The sequence below is a fragment of the Sitophilus oryzae genome, unplaced genomic scaffold, assembly GCF_002938485.1.
Source record: "Sitophilus oryzae breed Bouriz unplaced genomic scaffold, Soryzae_2.0 scaffold_801_pilon_pilon, whole genome shotgun sequence".
Taxonomy (NCBI): Eukaryota; Metazoa; Arthropoda; class Insecta; order Coleoptera; family Curculionidae; genus Sitophilus; species Sitophilus oryzae.
Genome location: NW_022147419.1, coordinates 1,726,596 through 1,749,447, shown reverse-complemented (window position 1 = coordinate 1,749,447; position 22,852 = coordinate 1,726,596). Strand labels below are relative to the sequence as shown.

Here is a 22,852-nt window from a genome sequence, read left to right as displayed (position 1 = left end):
TTAATGAAAGTGTTTTTATCCAGCACACATATACGCAAACACATACACACCAAATATCTATTAAACTGAACATCACAAACCTATCACATGCCTATCACTTTTAAAATATTATTTAAAATTTTTCACATGATAATAATCAAACACTAAACTCATAAATACAATAAAAAATGTTAAAAAACTTGCTTTAATAACTACTACTAATACTTATATCCGGCGGCTGATGGTAGACAGTCCGGGGTTTTCTTCGACATTTCTTCAAAACCGACGCAACCCCGACAACGATTTCGAAAACACTAAAGGAATTACAAATTACAAATTTTTATTTCGGAATTTTTTGACTTAGCGTCCTCTACTGGACTGATGTATTACTATTATGGGTCAACGTTTTGGTGGTTGTCTAAAGATAGATAAATCAATTTTCTAAATGTTTAATGTATGGAGTAGGGATATCCCAAAAATAAAATAAAAGTACAAGAAAGGGTATACCCAAGAAAGAATTAAGGTAAAATCAAAGAGTATTCTACGTTATCTAAAATATAAAAATATGGGAAGCCCCGACAAAAATCTGACACCTGATATCAAAGTGATAAACAAACATCGGCGCATGCGGCAGCGAGCACTTACACTTAATTTTTCAGTTCATGCTAGATGGCCTTTTACTAGGGATGCACTGCAAACAAATATTCCAGCAAAACTAAAGTGTTTTTTCTTATTCTAAATTCTAACAAATAAATAAACCTGTAAAACTGTATAAATAAAATCGGTCTTCGATTTAAAAAAAAAGATCGATTATACCAAAAAATCGTTTGATAAAAATCACGTCGATTTGATAATAATCGATTCGAATCGTACATCCCTAGTATGGTGTGTAGTTTAAGGTTATGTTTAAGGTTAATCGTGGGTTATTAAACTCGCACAAAAACAAAACAGAAAACAACAAAAAACAATGCAAACAATGCCAAATAAACCTGTAAAAAAGTACTTTTATTATTCAAAATGAAATATCATATAATTCAGTTGGTATACGAATATTTTTTGATTTATTTATAATGTTTGGTGTCAAAAATATGTGAGAAATGAGGTAAACAGTTTAAATGTCTTAATAAATTCGTTTTTAATTTATTAACCTTTCAGGTATCTACCTAATGGTAGGAAGAAATTAATTATGTAATGGTAGGAAAAATAATTTCACTTTAATTATGTATTAGAAAATCAGTAATCTTAAATTAGGATGCATCAATGGAGAAGAAGGCAATTGTAATCACAATACAATAATAGATCTACAAATACCAAGCAATACATTAAATCAAAAATCTCAGTAACACTGTTATTATGTACTCCCTGTGGTCTTATTAAGTATAAAGTTTTGTTTTACATGAAAATAATTATCCCATTTAATTATGCATTAAATTTTAGTGTCAGCTTATTGATAGCTCGATTACCAGCCAAATAGTTTCGATGTTTTCTATACTATGAAGAAAATTTGATCTGATTAGATTAATTCAGATGTAAATTTATGTTATACGGTAAGATATTTTTAAACAAACCAAGAAAGTTCTCTTCAGACAAGTTCTGGTCTGAAATTGCAAATATTAACGAAAAAAGTTATACATGTAGTTTTCTATTCATAAATGATATTATTGATTTTATTCTAGGTGAATGTATCGAGTCATATATTATGCAGAATATATTGAGAAAATGGTAAACTAACTAAAAGTGCTAACAAAATTTCTTAGGAAGTTATCGATATACCTAATTATTAGAAGCTGTAACAAATGTTCAAAGAGTCAGAGTATACTTTATTAGAAGTGTGTTAGATAGAATTATACACTTTAAAGAAAATATCTTTTATTATTGCAGGTAATGCATATTGTGTAATGCATATAATATGTGAAATCTATTATTACATACAAAGATTGAAAATTATTTAAACAGCTACCTGTATGTTGTCTCACAATCTCATTTAGTGAATGGGTTATTAAAAATTGAACATATTTACACACAGAATATTGTGGATATGGATATCTGGAAAGCATGTTATAACCATTTTTATTTTTAGGATTTATGAAATGATTACATAAATATACTAACAACAAATTGCAATGCATCTGTATATTAGAGACAAAGATGAAAGAGAGTAACAAGAATATATGTATTCAAAAGAAAAATATCAAGACCATTTGTAGTAATTAAAATTAAAGAATAAAATACATAAAATGTACCATATGATCGAAAAAAAAACGGCGTCCAGTTGGCTGGGAAATGACGATCAATGACATTTCCTATATAAATTTACATATAAAATGACAGCGACCTTCATTTCATAGCCATCGTTGACGCCGTTTTTTCTCGATCATACGGTAGTTTATGTGTGAACAAATTCTCATTTCATATAAAAATTGGAGCTCTATCTAGAGTATATTTGAATATAAATGTTTTTATGTATTGGAAGGGGGACTGTAGTTTTCAAATATAATAAAGAAAATAGACTAAAAAAACATGTGTGTAAGTTCTTTTTTAAACTATTCTGTAGTTACGTAAATGTGTTTCAAATAGGTTGCTTTTCACAATAAAGTCAATACACAGTAATTATGCTTTACTTTTTCAAAACACACTCTTGTTTTTTATTATCAGAGAGTTATTAATATTAGAAAATTTAGTTACATGAATATAATAGGAGTAAATATTATGTTTCATGTTTCAAATAATTAGAATATGATATGAGTCATAATAGCTTAAATATGATTGCTAATAAAATACCTAGTTTATACACATTTAGATATATCTCTTTAAATATAAATTAGTATTGCCACCATGCGATTAATGGGAAATACAATATGGTCGTGAAAAAAAAACGGCGTCAGCGATGGCTATGATATAAAGATCGCTGTCAATTTATGTGTAAAATTTTATGGAGAATGTCACCGACCGTTATTTTCAAGCCATTCTGGAAGCCGTTTTTTTTACCATACGGTATTTCTAGGTATGGAATTATGTCTCTAATATGTAGTTAGGTAATTTTTTCCATTTGCCTATTGTTAATTATAACGTCGTCAAACTATAAAATTTGCTATATTTTTTACTTAAATTTTTTTAGTAATATCAGAACATGTTTTGAATAGTTTAATTAGTAATAAAGCTACTAATATGTTCAGTTATTTTTTTTCTATAAAAGCTTTTGATAAAAAAATAAGTATACCTGCTAAGACGTTAAATTGCCTGAGGGTACGATCGATGCCATTTACCATCCACTTTTACACAATAAAATGCCATCGATCGTAATTTCAAAAGCAGAAAACTTGCCGCCGTTTTTTCCAATGAAATGGGCGGTGGGGAGAAAATTACAGATTCCTGTATTATATTAACGACATTATTAATCGCATGTACACAAAGCATGTACACTATTAGAAATCGATCTAATTTCTAATATTATCGAGCTTTTAAAATTCGAGAAAGTGATCGGAGATTGTGTTTAAAGTGTTGTGAAATGTTCGTTAGTGCATATTTTTGTGTCGGTAATCGGTATCGGTATAGGCAAATCGCGATGGAGTATACAAATCCGAAGAAGGTGGATATGCTAAGAGCATAGGTACTTTCTGGCAGGGGAAAGCGCTGTAGAAGCTCGGAGACTTATTCCGAAGAGTATCCGAATAGATAAATCCCTAATGCTCGAACCTTTGTAAGTATGGTTCAGCATTTGAAGGATTCGGGAAAAGCAACGAAGAATTGCTACAAAACGTTAAAAATTCCATGCTCAGAAGAAGGAGAGCATGTATTGGAAATGGAGGTCGTCATGTTGAACAATTATTGTAATAGCATGCAGTCAAGAAGCAAGGGTATACCGGGTGGTGCATCATCGTTGGAAATATAGGATATCCCATGCAAATTTTGAACTGTCGAGATATTGGATCCCCTTGTGCAAATTTGTAATGTATCTTTAAAAACCATTTACGATTTAGCTCTAAAATTAATAGGGGAGCCAATATTTCCACAGTTGAAAATTTGCATAGTGTTGTTAAGAATTGTAGTGAAGTGATGTTATTAAGTGTAGTGTTATGTGCAGTTTTAAGAGTGGTAAAATGGAAAAAAAGAAAGCTCTGCAGTTGTATCTCTCTGCTATAGGGATATCTTTTTTTATTGTTTGGTAAGTTTTTTTTCTTTTAGTTTATTTTGTGTAATGTGAAAAGTAGGGCTACTGGCGATCACCCACTTAAAAAAAGTAACGCACCTCTGCAGAACCTCTTGGATGGTGTGGGATTTTGCAAGTACTTTTTAAGTCTTTCTAGTCGATGTGGCAACAGCGGGCGGCGAACAAGCTGAGATCCGCGAGATCTCTCCCCCGCGCCGGGGGATCCGCGAGATTCCCCGGCGGCTCTCAAAATGTCGCAATTTTTTTTTTAAACTTTCAAAGTTAAATAACTCGGTTATTTTCAATCTATTTTAAAAATGGTAAAGAGAAAATATGTTTCTTTTGGCCAGATCTACCACCCCTTAAAATATCTGCACTCATTTCTGGGACACCCTGTATATAAATCTGAAACAAAATTTCTGATTTTAACGGTAGGTACCTATAATTTTTTAATATTAATTCTGAAAAATAAGAAAGTAAACGTAAATTAAGTTTTCTAGCTTTTTTTTTTCATCTTCTGTAGTATTTAAGATTTTTTTTAACGAAGATTCAGTTAATGAACGATGAACCGTTTCGCTTATCCACCATTTTTTAAAAGGTACCACAGACCACTTGATTCGAGTCATCACGTGAACTATTGGATTTTATATTTATATATTATATTTGCATTTTATATCCGATTCAACTTATGACTTCCGATCTGATTACTCCTACACTGATATAATGTGTATTACGACTTATGCTAGGTTAATTAAGGAAATTTGCGACCCATTTTGAATTAAGTTATACTGCAAAGACTAGCATAGCCTATGATTTGTCGTTGTCAATTATAATTTAAAAGTAAAAATACGTAAAAATATTATTTTTATAAAGCCACAAAGGAGAACAACAAATTGATAATGATTAAATAGACCATCCAAGAGATAATGAAATTAAAAAAAAATTAGTTTTAACTGTCATAATTTACTAGGAAAAAGCAGTTCTAGCATAATTCAATAGGTTCAAAATTTACGATAAGTTATGAGATCGTTGGGATACGAGAAGTGCTTAGACATTTTCATTTTCAAAAAGTCTTGTATTTCGAAAATGAATTTTACTTAGAAGTGCAAGTAAATTAGTGGATATACCTAAATAAGCCAAATAGGTATTTTTTTTCAAGTAATTATGTTTATAAAATAGGCGAGTATTGTTTTAACAAATACTTATACGTATATTACGTCAAAGTGCAGAGGCAACATTATTTTTGATGTCGACTGTAAAATAATGTGAAAATTACGGGAGATATAAAAAATGATATACAAATACATAAAACATGATAGAAAGTTTAGCAAATATTATATTACAATCAAAAATAACATACATGCATACATATAAATTTAAAATGTGGTAAAATACAAATATGAGGTATGGGTGCAAAATATGACATGTGCATTGGTGGCTTACACAGTGGATAAAATCAAAAATATTCATCATCAATTAAAAAATGCAATAAAGAAGTTAGCGCCTTTTTAACTTATATTAATAACAACTAAAGTATACTAAAATCAATAAATTTTACAACTAGACAATTCCATAAGTTCCGAGAAAAAAGAATATTATCATATATATCGATTTAAAGTCTAAAGCACTTCGCTATTAAACTCTTAAGAAAATCAAGAAATCAAATTTAATTAACTAACCCAATCCCGTAAGGACGCAACTGAAATAAAAATTACAGAACTGTTTTTATATGAAAAAATACATCTTGATACATGGAAGACGTGTACTAAATTTTATAAAGATATTTAAAATAGTATAGTGTTATTATAAAAAAAAACTGATTTTCCTGAAAACTTTATCGCCCTGTATAAAAATGGGAGGCAACATTACTTTTGATACTGTTAAATAATATGATAATTAAGAAATATATAAAAAAATTGTGTACAAATACATTAAACAGAGAATACAAGTATAATCCAGCCGTCGAACAGAGAATACAAAATTATATACATACATATAAAATTAAGCGTACGTCTGTCCGTTCTGTAGCTACGGGGAATCCGTGAGAGGGGAAACGATATTCTCTCGATGTTTTTCGTAAAAAATAGACGACGCGTCCCATCAATAAAAATTCAACAAATTTGCAAGTAGCCAATAAAATGAGTGGGCGGAGCGATTTGCGGTGACGCACTCGTCAAATCGACGTATAAAATATATTGCTGTTTATTTAAATGTTTTTTGTCCGCATTCCTTTCATAGACACAGATCCAGCAGATGTACTGTACCATAATAAGGATAATACCTTATTGTTTACGAATACAGTGTGAGCTTACAAGACTCACAGTTACGAACAAAATTAAATGAAATATTCATGAAATATAACACACACCCTATTAGCTTCACGGCTTATACAATCGAATAAATCACATAATATTTCTCTCACCTACATACTTGACTTAAAACTCAAAAAGTACTCACCAATATCTTAAACCTAACAGGTTTTAATCAATTTTCAACACTTTTAACACTTCGAAGCGTATTTTAACATTATGGATCATTTTTTTTACGACCTCTACCTCATTTCGGCTTTTGAACGACCTTGCCCTATTCCATATACCTATAACGCCGGCTAAACTATCGACGTGTTGACAGGCAGGTTATCGAACCCATGCGGCTCTAGCATGTCGTTTTTTCAAAGATGGGTCCCATATAAACGCGGTCAGAAGTATTTTCAATACTAAAAATTTAAGGATTGTTAAACCACAAAAAAAAGCTTATTCTTGCCATCTAATCCTAAATTATTTCACATTTCTCCACGGCAGACGACCCGTACGCTTTTTGATGGAGGTCTTGACAATTTATATAAAGGCGTATATAATATAAAGAAAAAAAGAGACTTTTACCAAAAAAAAAAGGGAAAATCATCCCCAGAAATGTGTCAAGTCAGGGTTCTACAACACAGACGATGTTTTATTAAGGAAATTCTTTATGTAAGCGTCTTTTTTTTTCGTAAATGGTGGTCAAATTTCGGTTAAGACACAAGAGAAACAAAGATGAGCTGAGCTGGCTTATGTAGCTTTTGATGGATGTATGAAAGTGACAAAAAAAATGTAAAAAAATATTTGAATTATTTGAAATATACCGGGTGCGTCTTGAAATTGACTCACCCCTATAACTTTTTTATTTCTTCACATAAAAAAACGAGATTTGGTATGTTAGTATATGACATAAATTAGGATTGATTGACGTATTCAATTGTTTTTGGTCACTTCCTGTTTCACTGGAAATGATTTTTAAATGGCACCCTCGGTTTTTTTAAATTTTATTCGATAGAAAATGACATTCTGAATAGAATGACATATCATATGTCAACTTTTGACGTTCTCGCTTAAAACAAAATTAAATTTTAAAATTCAATCTAGAGTGCCATGGTTATGTTAAAAATACTAATTCTTAATCAAGGAGCCATAGAAAAATAGATTTGATTGTCTAATGTTTTAGTGTCTTGTCCTGGCCAGTTAGAAAATGCTCAAATCGTATTTTTAATCATATTTCAATTTTTTCAAATGGAACGAGGGTGGCTCATTAGCATATTTGGAAAAAGCGTTTTTTTACGAATAATTTGGTACCACACACTTGGTATTTCGAGTCAAATTTTCGTTACGAACCGCAAGTTATAATTTCTAATAAACCATATGCGAAAATGTCAAAAGTTGACATATGATATGTCATTCTATTCAGAGTGTTATTTTCTATCGCATAAAGTAAAAAAGTACCGAGGGTGCCATTTAAAAATCAAAAGTTGTAGTTATTTCCGGTAAAACAGGAAGTAACAGAAAACAATCGAATACCTCAATCAATCCTAATTTATGTCATATATTAATATACCAAATCTCGATTTTTTATCTGAAAAAATAAAAAAAGTTATAGGGGTGAGCCACTTTTCAGACGCAACTGGTATATTATTTTATAGTGTATCTGAAGTTTTCAATAAAGAAACACTAAATACACCCACTATGAAGGTATGAATTGTTTTTAAATGTCGTTAGGCATTTATGTTTGTAATGTGTGAATGCAAAAAAAGGAATGCCGAAAAAAATTGTTAGAAAATGTATCTCCTAAAATTTCCATTTTCTTGTTTACTAAACAAACTGTCATTTTCACAAGGTAAAAGAAAATATAAATGTATTCGAAAGTCACAAAAAATATATTGAAAAAAATCGTCTACAGGAATTTTTCGTTTAGTCGTGTTAGTTAAATAAACAAAAAACTTTATTTTACAGTGTGATTATTAATTTTTCTTCTGATTATTTAATATTCTTTAAATAAATTAGTTTTCCATAGCAGTGAGACTAAACAAAACGGGATAAAAAATAAATGGTTAAATTAATCTGTAGGTTTTCTAATTTAATTTTTAAATAAACCGCTCAAATTTTTTTTTTCGGTGAGGAGGGAAAAAGTCTTGCATAAAACACCCACAGATGGGTAGTGCCGGATTCTTACCGGTTAAAAGACCCTCCTCCAACTACCACTTTACACTGGAATCCGCTCTCGCATTGCTTCAGTGCAAAGGGTGTCTATAGATATATGATGTTCGTTGTCTCTCTTCCATCTCTTTACAACTTATTATATTTCGGACTATCCGATATACTAGCTTCCATTGCACTTGCCCTTTAACTAGGTACATCAGAAATGCGGGTAAGTCAAATCCTCTGCCGGTTTCTGTACGGAATTCTTCCCTAAGGACCTGTCATCGTTCACACGCAAATAGTGTATGTTGAACATCGTCATCTTGACCGCAGTAGATGCATGATGCACTATCTACCCTACGACGATCGTATAAATATTTTCTAAAACACCCATGGCCAGACAATGCTTGACTCATGAAGTAATCGACTTCTCCATATTGTCTGTTTAACCATAGTTGTATGTCGGGTATTAACCTGTTAGTCCATCTGCCATATATTCCGTTATTCCATTTCTCTTGCCACTGTTGTAGAAGTTTTTTCCTTGTTAGATTTTTATCCATACCATGGTATCTATCATATCGTTCCTGTATGAGCAGATCAATAGGCGCTATTTCAGCTATAACTCCTATAGCCTCTCCAGATACAGTTTTGTATGTGCTGCATACCCTAATAGACATAACGCGTTGTATTCTGCGATTGTTTGTGACTTTATGCCATACCGGTGCAGCATACAACAGCTGCGAGTGTACAACACTAGCAAGTACTTTTCTTTTGGATGCTCTAGCACCTCCTACATTTGGCATGAGTAAGGCTAAAGCGGTGACAGTTTTCTCGGCCTTGGTGATTGTTTTATTAATATGGTCCGCAAAATTCAATTTGGTATCCAGCCACACTCCTAAGTATTTTAAAGAATTACTTGGATAAATTACAGTTCCTTGTATATAAAACTGCACCGGCGATATTTTTCTTTTTCTGGTTAGCAATACTGCTTCAGTTTTATGTGAAGCTACGGTCAACAGATTATTCTACATCCAGTTTACAACTCTTTGGATTGCCAAGTTGACGGTGTTCATCAGTACATCTTCATCCTTTGTACAAGATTCAATGGCAAGGTCATCTGCAAAGGCAACTAAAGTTGTTTTATCTGGCATTTCTATTCTAAGTAGTTCATCATTAGAGTACGTTCCAGAGCATAGGTCCCAAGACTGATCTCTGTGGTACACCGCTATTTACCATCACAGTTTTTTGTAACCCTTCGGCCTCTATTATGATTGTTCTCTCTGATAGGTAGGATGCTATAATATCAATTAGACATTGATTTATTTTCCTCTTTTGCAGATTGTTCAATATAACTTGCCAGGAGGCGTTGTTAAATGCATTTTTAACGTCAATTGTAATCATTGCACATAGTCTACGATGCTTACTCGTGTATGCAGCAGCTTCTTCCGCTATCTGCATTACTTTAAGGATAGCATCCACAGTCTGCCTTCCTTCCCGAAAACCATATTGTGTGTCTGAGAATCCTCCTTTGCGAGCAATTTCCTCTTCCAGCTTAGTTCGTATGAGGTGTTCATACAGCTTTCCTTCTGCATCTAGGAGACTGAGTGGTCTAAAAGATGCTGGTTTGTTCAGCAATTGGTTTCCCTTCCTCAGTAGTACCAGTTTGCCAATTTTCCATTCCGATGGGAATTGATTTTTCCGAGCTAATGCATTATACACCGATAGAACGTGTTCAGGTTTGTTATGAGCAGTAGCCTTTAGTACTTCCGATGGTATACAGGGTTGTTCACCACATACGACCGGAGTATTGTAGCTAAACGATGAGATTTTTACAAATTGTAAGTTTGGGGTTCGTTGAAGGACTATTAGAGCTACAATTTAAAAATATTTTTACAAGATACAGAGTGTCCCAAATAAATAAAAAATATCAAAGTTGTATTTTTTTAAATGGAACACCCTGTATATTATTACATTTTTAGTTTCTACGATTAAAATAAAGGTAAATTTGATTAAGGTTTATTATACTTAAACCTTACCGTTTTTGAAATATTTTCAATTTTGTGAAATTGCAGTAAAAATTTTAAAGCTTCTTTTCTCCAAGGGTATCAATGTTTTTAATACTAAATATTTAATGAAATTTATTTATTGATCAGTTATTGTGTTGCAATAATAAAAATAATACTACCTTATACAGAGTGTCTAAAAATTTATTTTAAATAATTATTAGCTTCAAACGGCAATAACTTCTTTAATTTAAATGGAATGCCCTGTATATTTTAGGAGAATCAGATGCACAATTAAATTGTCTATCTGTATTATACCATTTTTTACCTATCCCTTCAAGTTTTCGTAGAAAATGCATTTTCTTATAATTTAGACCTCATTTATCAATATATCCATGGAATACTGACATTTTAGATTGTTTTTAAAGCAACAAATGTACAAAATGTACAGACTAGTAATATTATCGTTTTTAGCAAAACGATAATATTACTAACCCTAATATGCAAAAGAAAACTATTTAAATCTTTATAAAAAGAGTATACCATTAATTAAATATAACACCATTATTTCCGCCCATATACTAATTAATGACATACTTAATTGTGTTCGTTAATAAATTATTATAAATAAATGTGGATTTTTGAGTCAGAAATCAATATAATAATAAGTTATCAAATTAAAGTCTTTGTTGTTATAAATAAGCATTTATTAAAAAATGAAATATCATTTTTAAGGTATTACTTTTTATCACACTGTCTAATGCCCATACAAAATTCAGTTTTTTAGTATTTGAAGCAATTATTAATCAACGCAAACAGTCAGTTAATGTAGTTTGAATACTGGAATCATATTAATTGGTCCTCTTTAACAAATATTTAAACAGTTTTTTTTATTTTTTAATGAAATAAACGAATTATATCGACAATATTAGTTATCTGTACTCTTTAAAAATTTGGTACATCTTTAAAAATAATCTAAAATGTCAATAGTCCATGGGTATATTGATAAATAAGTTCTAAATTACAAGAAAATGCATTTTCTACGGAAACTTAAAGAAAATGGTATAATATAATTTGATAGACAATTAAATTGTGCATCTGATTCTCGTAAAATATACAGGGTGTTCCATTTAAATTAAACAAGTTATTGCCGTTTGAAGCTAATAATTATTTAAAATAAATTTTTAGACACTCTGTATAAGGTAGTATTATTTTTATTATTGCAGCACAATAACTGATCAGTAAATAAACTTCAGTAAATATTTAGTATTAAAAACTTTGATACCCTTGGAGAAATGAAGCCTTAAAATTTTCACTGCAATTTCACAAAATTGAAAATATTTCAAAAACGGTAAGGTTTAAGTATAATAAATCTTAATCAAATTTACCTTTATTTTAATCGTAGAAACTAAAAATGTAATAATATACAGGGTGTCCCATTTAAAAAAATACAACTTTGATATTTTTTACTTATTTGGGACACTCTGTATCTTGTAAAATTATTTTTAAATTGTACCTCTAATAGTCCTTCATCGAACCCAAAACTTACAATTTGTAAAAATCTCATCGTTTAGCTACAATACCCCGTGTAGTATGTGGTGAACAACCCTGTATACTGGGACCAGGAGCTTTATTATTTTTTAGTTTGTTGGACGTCACACACAAATCGTTAATTGTAAAATTTAAAACTTTATTATCTAAATTGTAAATATCACAGTCATATATCACAGGTGGATGAGTTGGAAACAGATGTTTTACAACTTTTACCGTAAAGTCCATTGTAAGTTGAGATTTAGGAGGGAAACCTAGCAACTTACGCACAACTATCTTATATCCATCTCCCCAGATATCACAGTCGATATTATCACACAGGTTTTTCCAACAATTTTTCTTAGAGACTTTAATCGCGTAGGTCAACGCTTTCTTTGCATCTTTGTATTCCTCCCAAAGGTGCAAAACTTCAGCGGATATAATTAATTAAATAAAGTCTGGTTATTTGTAAACAGACTGGGATAAAAATGTTATCCTTTACTACTTATTTACTGCCATTACTCGCTGACGAGTATGTGACACGCATCAGCAGATGGTTACGCAAGGCGTTTTCTTTCATGAGCTTTTCTGTGACTGAGAAGCCCGATACGTGATGTTAACTCTCTTCCGCACTCCCGACATTCAAAAATCTCATTACTTTGTTGCCTCTTTACTTTTTGATTGTCGTTGTTAACTGAGTTTACAATTTTTCTCCGTTGCGTTCGATTGTGCGCTGTTTCCTCCCACTGATTCTGAATACTTATTCCCTTTAAGTTTTGATGGACAATATCCTTGTATATTTTGAGTTGTGCACCAGGTTTTCTTTTACCTTCTACAAGCTCACCGTAAAGAAAATATTTCGGTAGGCGGTTTTCTTGCATTCTGCATACGTGGATGCATATCTTAAGCGGGATTTAGTAATCATGACTTCAGCGCTCTCGCAGCAAGTTTTTGAAGAACTGATACCTTTGAGACATGGTGGTACCATTTGATTTCTTAACAGTTGTCTGTAATGGGGAAACAACAGATACAAGTAATAGTAAGTAATATTTAGGCGGAGAATATTTTTTCAAGCAAAAATATCTAAAAATTCATCAAAAGTTATAGATTGCAGTTTGGAAAACAGCCCTTGTCCTTTAATACCGGCGGCGTTAATAGCGGCGCTGCAATTTTAAATAGGGCGAAACAGTTTAGCGTCAGTCAGCGAGCCCGAGCCGAAAGTTCATTTTAAAATTTTCGTTAACTTTTGCACTTTTATTTTCCTTTCCGTACAATTTAAACCTATTTTAGTGTGACTGACACTCCGTTTAAAGTCAGGTAATGAGGAAAGTTGGCGAAGTAATCAAAAAACGATTTAAATTTATAAATAGAAGCTGTTAAGTATCTAAAAAGGCCCGAGCATTTCGGGCGGCTTGGCCAAAAAAAAAATTAACCGAGTTTAAAAATTCAGTATAAGTACGGCGAAAGGTTCGTTGTTTTTTTTTCTCGTTCTTTTTAGCTTTTAACCGGCACAAAAAGAGCGCTTTATTACATGGCCGTTGATTATGTAAAGTAAATGAATATTTATTGCTTGACCGCGATGCGTTAGAACTTTTTAACCGTATCGGCTGCAGAGGCTTTTTTAGCGCTATCGAATTTTATATTAACAACCGTTGCCAAAAATAAAATCTATACAGGGTGTTTCAAAAAGCATGTGCCATCTCTCGCGAGGACATTCCTCACGTAAAAATAGGATTTATTTTTCATATCAACACAGGCCTGATTCTGCTTTGTTTCGTAGGTACAGGATGTCTTCACTATTTTTCGATTTATTATAATTTTCTTCCAAGTACTTTTAGCGATTCGAATGAAATTTTGAGGGTAAAATTCATCAGTGCTACATATCTTAATGCTAAAAAAGCGTCGATAGTTCAGTCATTGTGGATTTTTGCTTGGAAAAAAGTCCGGAAGTTTTGTAACTCTGCAGGTTTATAGGTTTTGGGGTCCCTAACTAAAATCCATAAAATGCACATTATCAGACTTTGCCCATCTTGCCAAGATGGCGCTCAAAATCGGAATTTTGTAAATATCTCGAAAACTATGCGTTTTTCGCAAAAATTTGAGGAGAGTAAAATTAAAGAGAATAAAATTTCCTATAAAAAAGTTTCTATGAAAATTTTCGCTTAAGTCAACCGTTTAGGCACAAAATCCCTGGAAATTTTACAATTTTGCGTAAAATATAATATATTATGTATAGTCGATTTTCCGAAATCAAATTTCGATTAGGGTTCACTAAAACTAGTTTTAGTTTAGTTTCTTTAATTTTGTCATGAAACAGTGGCGTATTATTAACGCTCATTAATTTATGAATAATTAATTTTAATTATTGAAAATGTGTACTTGTTTCCACACCACCCAAGAGGTAAAGTCATGGGGCGTTTACTTTAACGTGGTCTCCCCGGAGGCCTATTGCACTAGGTAAAGTAAAAACTTTAACTTATCTGCACAAGCCCGACGGACCTGGCTCTTTGCTGTAAAGTCGATCGTGTCTGCTGTGCTGGGCTCATCAGGGTGGTCTCTCAATTCGTCCAACTCTTCATCTTCAGCTGCCAGAGGGATAACTACAGGCAAGTCCAACTCCTCTTCATCGGATTCGTCGAGTGACACTTCAGTGACGTTGTCACAGGATTTCCCATTGCAGTATGCACAAATCATTGATCATTTTAATCCTGCTTTTCTGCATCCGCAGGCTTTACCACAGTTGTTGGTTTTGCATTTACAGGATAAAAATGCCAATAGAGCCTCCTTTTGGAGCTGGATCTGTCAACGTTGTGACTGGAGTAATGCCTGTTTTTGTTTTCTTCCAACCCCATTCTTCGGCATCTTTGCTACAACCAGACCAATGCTGAATCTGGTGGTAAATTTGCAATGAATGCTGTCCAGCACGACAATTAATTATTCATAAATTAATTATTATTATATTAAACGAATTAATGATATGCCACTGTTTTATGACAAAATTGAAGAAACTAAACTAAAACTAGTTTTAATGAACCCTAATCGACATTTGATTTGGGAAAATCGACTATACATAATATATCATACTTTAAACAAAATTGTAAAATTTCCAGGGATTTTGTGCCTAAACGGTTGACTTTCAAGAAAATTTCCATAGAACCTTTTTTATAGGAAATTTTATTCTCTTTCATTTTTCTCTTTTCAAGTTTTTACGAAAAACGCATAATTTTCGAGATATTTACAAAATACCAATTTTAGGCGCCATCTTCGCAAGATGGCGGCGCCGGCGGCAAGTCTGGGGATGTGCATTTTATGGATTTTAGTTAGGGACCCCAAAACCTCTAAACCTGCAAAGTTTCAAAACTTCCGGACTTTTTTCCAAGCAGGCCCCTTTTTTGATCCCCAATGACAGAACTACAAGCCTATAAAAAATAGCATAATCAAATCTAGAAAAATATTCAAATATATAGAAAATTCTTGAATCGAAATGTAAACAAAAATAAACAGAACAAATTACAGCAACTGTCAAATCAATGGGTCTCAATCATTTCCCATTATTAGGTCAGTCAGTCATCCGTACTACAAGACTCACAAAAGAACCCTCATTAACTAGCCAGGTCAGCTAGTTTTCAATAAAAACAGATCCCGGTACTAATTGACCAAAACGTTAACGAGCCCACCAAATAATGCAAACAATGCTTAATACTCTCCTGTATTCGACCATCCACCACGAATTAACACGTTTACTACGCAGGCCAATAATTAAGAGCCCATAATAAACCCGAAACATAACCTACATATTTCGTATTCCGCTATTGTAATGGGGCAAAATCGGCACCGACGACAGCGCCCGAAGCCAATAAACAGCCCTACAATTAAACCAATCCGACTCTAAACTACAGACGTATATTTACTCGCCTTTCCATTCTAAGAGCGGCAGCACGTTAAGTCCGCGCGCAGCGACCACAGAACAGCGTAAAAGCCGAAGCCAAGGGACAAAGTCCATTCGTTGGCTAATTAATAACAATTAGAACTAAACATCGACGTGCCCCGCCATTTGCGTCCGGTCAAAGTAGAACGTACGCGCGTTCTAATTCACGGCGAACGGTCGCGTCGGCGGTCGTTAGTCAATTTCCGGTTGGGATTTAAGGTTAGGTCTTGTTCGCCAGGGAGAAATAGAAACAATTTTCCGATCGGTAATAATCAGTAGGTTAAACGATGATTGTTCAACGTTACGTCATCATTATTGGTCAAATATGCGTTTTAGGTGTGTCTGAGATCAGTTCAAATGGTTTAGAAATTTTTTTAAATTGAGTGAGTTCCGTTTTTCCGGTATTTATTCAATTGGATTGTGTTGCAATAGCAAATTTTCCAGCTAATTAGTACATGATTACAACTACTGAGGCAAACCGAAAAAGTTTCGAACCTTCTGTATAAATATGATTATTTTTAGTTTGTTATCAATTTTTACTTATGAATTTGTTTCATACTTTTTTACTTATATTAATTTATTTTATATTTATTAAAATCTAAGATGCCATATATTACTGATCTCAACAGATGCAGGAATTATATTAGATTTGATTTTTTTTTAAAGTCTCTTTTCTTATTCTTTTAGAGACTATCTCTATCAACTTTATAATATCTAAGATTCATTTAATATTATACAGGGTGGTTCGAACTGTATTCCGGAAACTTCGGCGGCATATTCTGCAGATAGAAATAAGTAAAAAGTTCGTATAAATGTATGTTCTAAAATTCTTAGTTTCTGAGATACAGGGTGTAGAAGTTTCACTTTTATTTCGATTTTTTTCAAATAATTTCTGAAGTAACGTTAATATTTGAAAATTGATGAAAATTGGGGTCTGGGAGTTTTTTGACATGAGAAATTTCAGTTAATATGACTCTTACTTGTAGAGGGCGCCACCTACATGTTTTTAACTTGTTTGAAGAGTAGTAACTTTTCGTCCGTACCTGTATAAAACTACCAAGTAAAAAAATATACATTTTTTTACTAAACGACGTTTTTTACGTAAAAAAATCTCTTTGTAAAAATCGCTACGAGTTATGGTTCTCGAGATATTTGGAATCAAAATTATCAATACCTGTTATCATTGACATAAATTAAACATGTTGGCTAAATAGTTATTATACTGAAATCATAAATTTGGAATGTTTTTGTGCCAAATGTTCAACAGAAACTGTTTTATCATTTTTTCGAAGAAAAATTTATAATTAATTTAAAAAAATAAAAAGTTCCCAAATTATTCATTTCAATTCTATAGTCAATTGACTATCTACTCAAGATGTGTATTATTTGTCAATAAAGACATGTATTGACTACCATTTTAAAAATATTGAGAACGGAAATGTATATTTTTTCACTCAGCAGTTTTATACAGGTACGAACGAAAAGTTATTACTCTTCAAAACAGTTAAAACGCATGTAGGTGGCGCCCCATACAAATAGGGGTCATATTGACACATCGAAATAAAATTTCTCATGTCAAAAATCTTCCAGACACCAATTTTCATCCAAATATTGACTCTACTTCATAAATTATTTGGAGAAAATCGAAATAAAAATGAAACTTCTACACCATGTATCCCTGAAACGAAGCAATTTAGGACATAAGTTTATACGAACTTTTTTACTTATTTTTATCTGCAGAATATATTACCAAAGTTTCCCGAATACAATTCGAACCACCCTGTATATGTAATTCCTAAACGCTTTGAGCGTAAATAGAGTCATTTATTTACATATGTAACACTCCTTTTTCACACTCCTTTTAAAAAACTCTTTACAATTCAGAGCTCCCAAATTACACCGCTGTTACAAAGCTTAACATCCACTCCAAAAAAGCATCTCCCAACTTTCGTCACGTCCCTTAACCACCGTTCTACTCCACCCCCTCGCCCCAAAACCACCCTTCGCCGAAGTTTCCGATAAATCAACTGACCCCGATGATTCGCCGACCCCAAGAAGTGGCGAAACTTCAGACGGACCGAGCTGACCGATCGTCGCAAGTCTCGTAGAGCGCGTTCTCGTCGTAATACAAGGTGGTGTAAGATAGTAGGGAGCAGTTGGTAGCCAGATGGCGCGACGGGACATAACCAGCTGGAAAATAAACAAGAACCGTGTCTGAGATTAGCTGAAGTGAGAAATGGGGGGATTGATTTCTCGATGTTAGTATATTTTGGAGAGGGAAAGAATGGGCTGAGAATGATGAGTGATCGCTGTTATACTCCTATATATATTAAATACTATTTTCCCGCGACTTCGTCCGCATAAAATTCGAATTTTATAAATATAAAGTGTAGTATTTATTATAGCACCTAGTGGCAATATTTGAAAGTACCTATTACAGATAGTCGTCTCACAGAGTTTAACTAAATGTTGTGTGTTGTTTTTCAACATTATCGTTATACTTTGGACAATTCACACAATATATTTATACAAAATAATGTAAATTATAGACTATGTGTTATTCTGATGTTTAAGCTATATTATTGTAAAGTTTCATTAAAATCCATTCAGTAGTTTTTGCGTGAAAGAGTAACAAAGATCTATACATCCATCCATACAAACTTTCGTGTTTATATTATTAGTAAGGATTGTGTTACTAACCTGTACGGTAGATATATTGCGCTCTACGGCAGATATATTTAAAGTCACTAGATATTATAGAGTACAGCTGCAGCCTTCGTAAAGACATAGGCCTAACAAGAATTAATAGCGCCACAAAAAAAGTTGGGTTTGTTGCATACTGGTACAGAGTTTTTAGATAAATTTCAATTTTTCTTTCATTGGATAAAAATACTAAGGAAAGACTCTTAAATATTATTCATATTTGCTTGATAGTTGTAGATAATGATGAATTATATAATAAAATATCTTCTTGAACTGCCATTGTCTTTAATTTTGAATTTATATATTTACTAGCTGTGTTATATGACCGAAAAAGAAGTGAGGATATAAGAGAAACCCAGGACGTAGTAAGATGAGCAAGAAACAGGAGAAGAGAGTGGAGACCATGTGGACCAAACGACCGGTTAGCGAAAATTGCTAAGGAGAAACGACTTAACACACCTCAACCGCTTGGACGACCACCTATAAAATGGTATGAAAGCTGATCTTCATCATCCCAAATGTTTTCTTACAGAATCATTGAAGAAAACACAGGACTTGGTCCTAACGTACAAAGAAGAAGAATAGATGTGTTATTGTTTGGTATTAAATTCCATAAAATTTAGTACATTTATCGGTACATACACTGAACACAGATTATGCTTATTTATATTTAGCAGGTTGTCTGCCACGTATAATCGAGAAAAAATGCTCCAGACGCCGAGTACAAACCAATTTTTAAAATGTCTTTTTAAAACAGTTATTCTATGTTTTCAATATTTTTGAATTGCAATCCCATAACTCGTACATATATGCGAGTATTGTATGCCACAGTGGCCGTATTCTATATTGTAATATATTCTAAATATGACCGTTGGCATACTAGGCTAAAAAATATTATCGACTGCACAGCGGTTGTCTACGACCGCCATGGCAGTCAACCTGTTAGAATGAAAGAAACGATGTATGTATCATACATCACCGAATTATGTTCAAAAATTAAAAGTGGTGAAATATTTCTTATTATTATTCATATTTTTCTCAATTATATTTAAAGAATATTAAACATTACTTTGATTTATATAGTCTTGTAGCTGTGTTATTCTAGTTGATTTTACCTTTCATTAAATTAGATAGTTCAAAAGAAAGAGACGATCAAAGATTGATCTATGGTTCTAAGAATAGTTATGTCAATACCATTTTGGCGGGTTCATATCTTGAAAATAATTCTGGGATTTTTGCAAAAGGAAGAAAATCTACAAAATAAAATAGTTATTTTTTATAAACATTACTGCGTTCTATCAAATCGGACCAGCTTGTCGGTGGTTTTTACTAGTAAAACAAATTATCCAAACCGAGAAAAATACTTAACGTTTTAGCAGGTATATTTCTCGTCGTCAGAAGCAAAAAAACACAATAAAACAGACAAAACTATTTAAAATATCTAAACACAACTTTTCAAGAACATTTTAGTTTTTATAAATAAAATATTAACATTTTTATTTAGTCTTTAGTAATTACTATTAGGTAGTAATTGTTAATTTGAAGTTTTGGCCCCCTGTAATATCATATTCATAAAGAAATGTATTTGCTAAAAAAAGTGTACTTGACTGTTCAATTAGTATGTAGATATTTTAAATAGTTGTTTCTTTGTTATACCTCCTGAAATGTTAAACATTTTTTGTCGCTTAGGCAAATGTATTATAGTGGTAAAAAACAAGCTAGTTTCCATTTGGATTCAACGCAGTGGTGTTTACGAAAAAACTATTTTTTATTTTATAGATTTTCTTACATTAGCGAAAACCCTAGATTTATTTTCAAGAAATAGTTGTGAAGTTTATTAAAAAGAATTTTAATTTATCTCTTATATTCGTTTTACTGTCGCCATGTATTATAAAATAATATATATTGTACAAAGGTTATACTTTGCTTCTATTTATTACGAAAGAAACGGTAAATCATATACACTCGAGTTATGTTACCAAGAGCAATAAATAAGGAGATAGCGGTGACGAATCTAACGAACCGAAAACTTCCACATCACTCGCGCAAAGCAATAAACAAAACCGAATCCCAAACAAAGTACACGCGTCCAAGCTCCCATAAAGTAAATCGGCAAAAGTATAAACCGCTGTCCGTCCGCGAAGGACGGACGATACGGGCGTCCCAAATAAATTCGGGCCACTTTATAAAGATTTGAATTCAATATAGCATCGGTAACGGTCCGGGCGCCGTTAAAAAATGGCATCGGTTTGAGGAAATTTATCGCCACAGAGGCGGATATGGAACGCGGGCCACACACAAAGATACCTTCTGTGGATAATGGCGATCGATGGAGTCGTACGTTACGGGTCTGGAGACATCCAGGTTACGGAAGGCTAGGAGGAAGTTTATTACAGTTTTAAAATATAAATGAGCCAATAAAATGAAAGTAAACTAACTACCATTAAATTATGACGTAAAAATATTACATACTACATGGAATATAGTTATGTATCGTAATCAAAAAAAAATTGCTAAAAGGAAAGGAAAATGAAAATATCAATATAATCAAAATATCACTGATAATAATGAATTTTCCGATAATATAATATTGGTAAGAATTAACGTGAACTTAGACAAATAATATAAATACACATTTTACTGTACAGGGTGGCTCAAATTCGACGCTACAGGATCGGTTAAATGGAGGCAAAGTTGTGCAATCTAAATAATGAATAATGAACAAAACATTGAAACAATAACAGACCACAAACCACACAAAACAAATTGTGGGTTAGTAGTAGTCAGAGATATAGATGTAGTAGTATTTTGGTTTAATGGCCACAGCTGCCAGGGCTATCCGACCGGCTCATAGAATTATCGTTTTTTAATAAAAATTAAAAAATATTATAAAATTATAAAGCTAGAATAATAGTATACGGTTTTATATTAACTCTATTTTTTTGAAGTTTATAAAAAGCATTCATAAAAAATATATATCCTTCAAATCCTTATTTAATGGGTGTTAGTAAGAACTTCAAATATGCGCACATAGTACCACACACTGTTTTTTTAATTTAATATCTATCTGTTTTTTAATTACTGCAAAAGGGCAAAAAGGTTAGAGATCTACATAAAGTGTATCGAACTTTATGTAATATCAGGAAATGAGTTTCGTAATTATACTTGTTTTCACCTAAAACTTCCCAATATGGCGGACTTCAGTATGGGAGGCTTAAAAAACAAAAATCTCTAGACTGGAATCGACTGTAGTTCAAATCGTTCAAATCGATAATTTGTGGTAAATCTATGTGAACTCTGACACTTGGCTGACTGACGTTTACGGTTCCTTTTTCTAAATATTTTCATTATTTTTTGTGTTTTTATTCACAAATTCTACTTGATTTTGTTCTTTTATTTAACTTGCAGCTTGCAGTACTAATTATGTACTTATAAATAATCTTTTCATCAAGAACTGAGGAATAGGCTGGAAGATATTCAAAAAATGTGTTAAATGCTTAAAAACGTATTAGAAAACATTGACTCGTCCACAAATTCGTGAAAATAAATTAGTCCAGATGTTTGTAAAAAGGTCTCTAATTATTTTGAGAAGTTTCCTCGTATCAGTAATTTTCAGGTTTGTAATATGTATATGATAATAAAAAGATTAAAACTTATATTAATTTCAGGAAACAGCGCGGGCATTACAGATTATTGTAAATTATAAAGAAGGTTTAAAACAGGTTTAAAAGTTGAGTTAGTAGAGAAGACCTAAATAAGGTAATGTTGGTAATAGGACCAAAGATCAAATAACACTTGAAATATATAATATGTACAATTGTAAGTAATTTTTATGAATCTGTTTGATATCTATTGCATTGTTTTTATATTTCTTGAAATATATGTTTTTTACTTTACAGGATACACAAACAATAATAAAAAATACAGTTACTCACTAAAAGCGCTTAAGGTTTGTAATAGATGTAGTTAGAATATCAAACACCAAATCAAACCAAAAATTATGTTTTATTTTACTGGTATTCCTCACATTTGAAAGGAAAGTAATTTCATAAATAAGCAGAAGGACGTCATATAGTACACTCTATATTAATAATTATTTTTATCCTATACT

The 22,852-nt window shown here is 32.1% G+C and overlaps 1 protein-coding gene and 1 long non-coding RNA gene across 2 annotated transcripts in view; one reads left to right on the top strand and one right to left on the bottom strand.

Annotated features, from left to right (window-relative positions):
- Positions 1-22,852, bottom strand: part of LOC115888546 (calmodulin-binding transcription activator 1) — a 517,884-nt gene that overhangs the window by 249,592 nt on the left and 245,440 nt on the right. The window lies entirely within an intron of this gene.
- Positions 1,189-1,729, top strand: LOC115888551. The gene is made up of 3 exons (XR_004051279.1): positions 1,189-1,356; positions 1,417-1,526; positions 1,656-1,729. It is a non-coding gene; the product is annotated as an uncharacterized LOC115888551 (long non-coding RNA).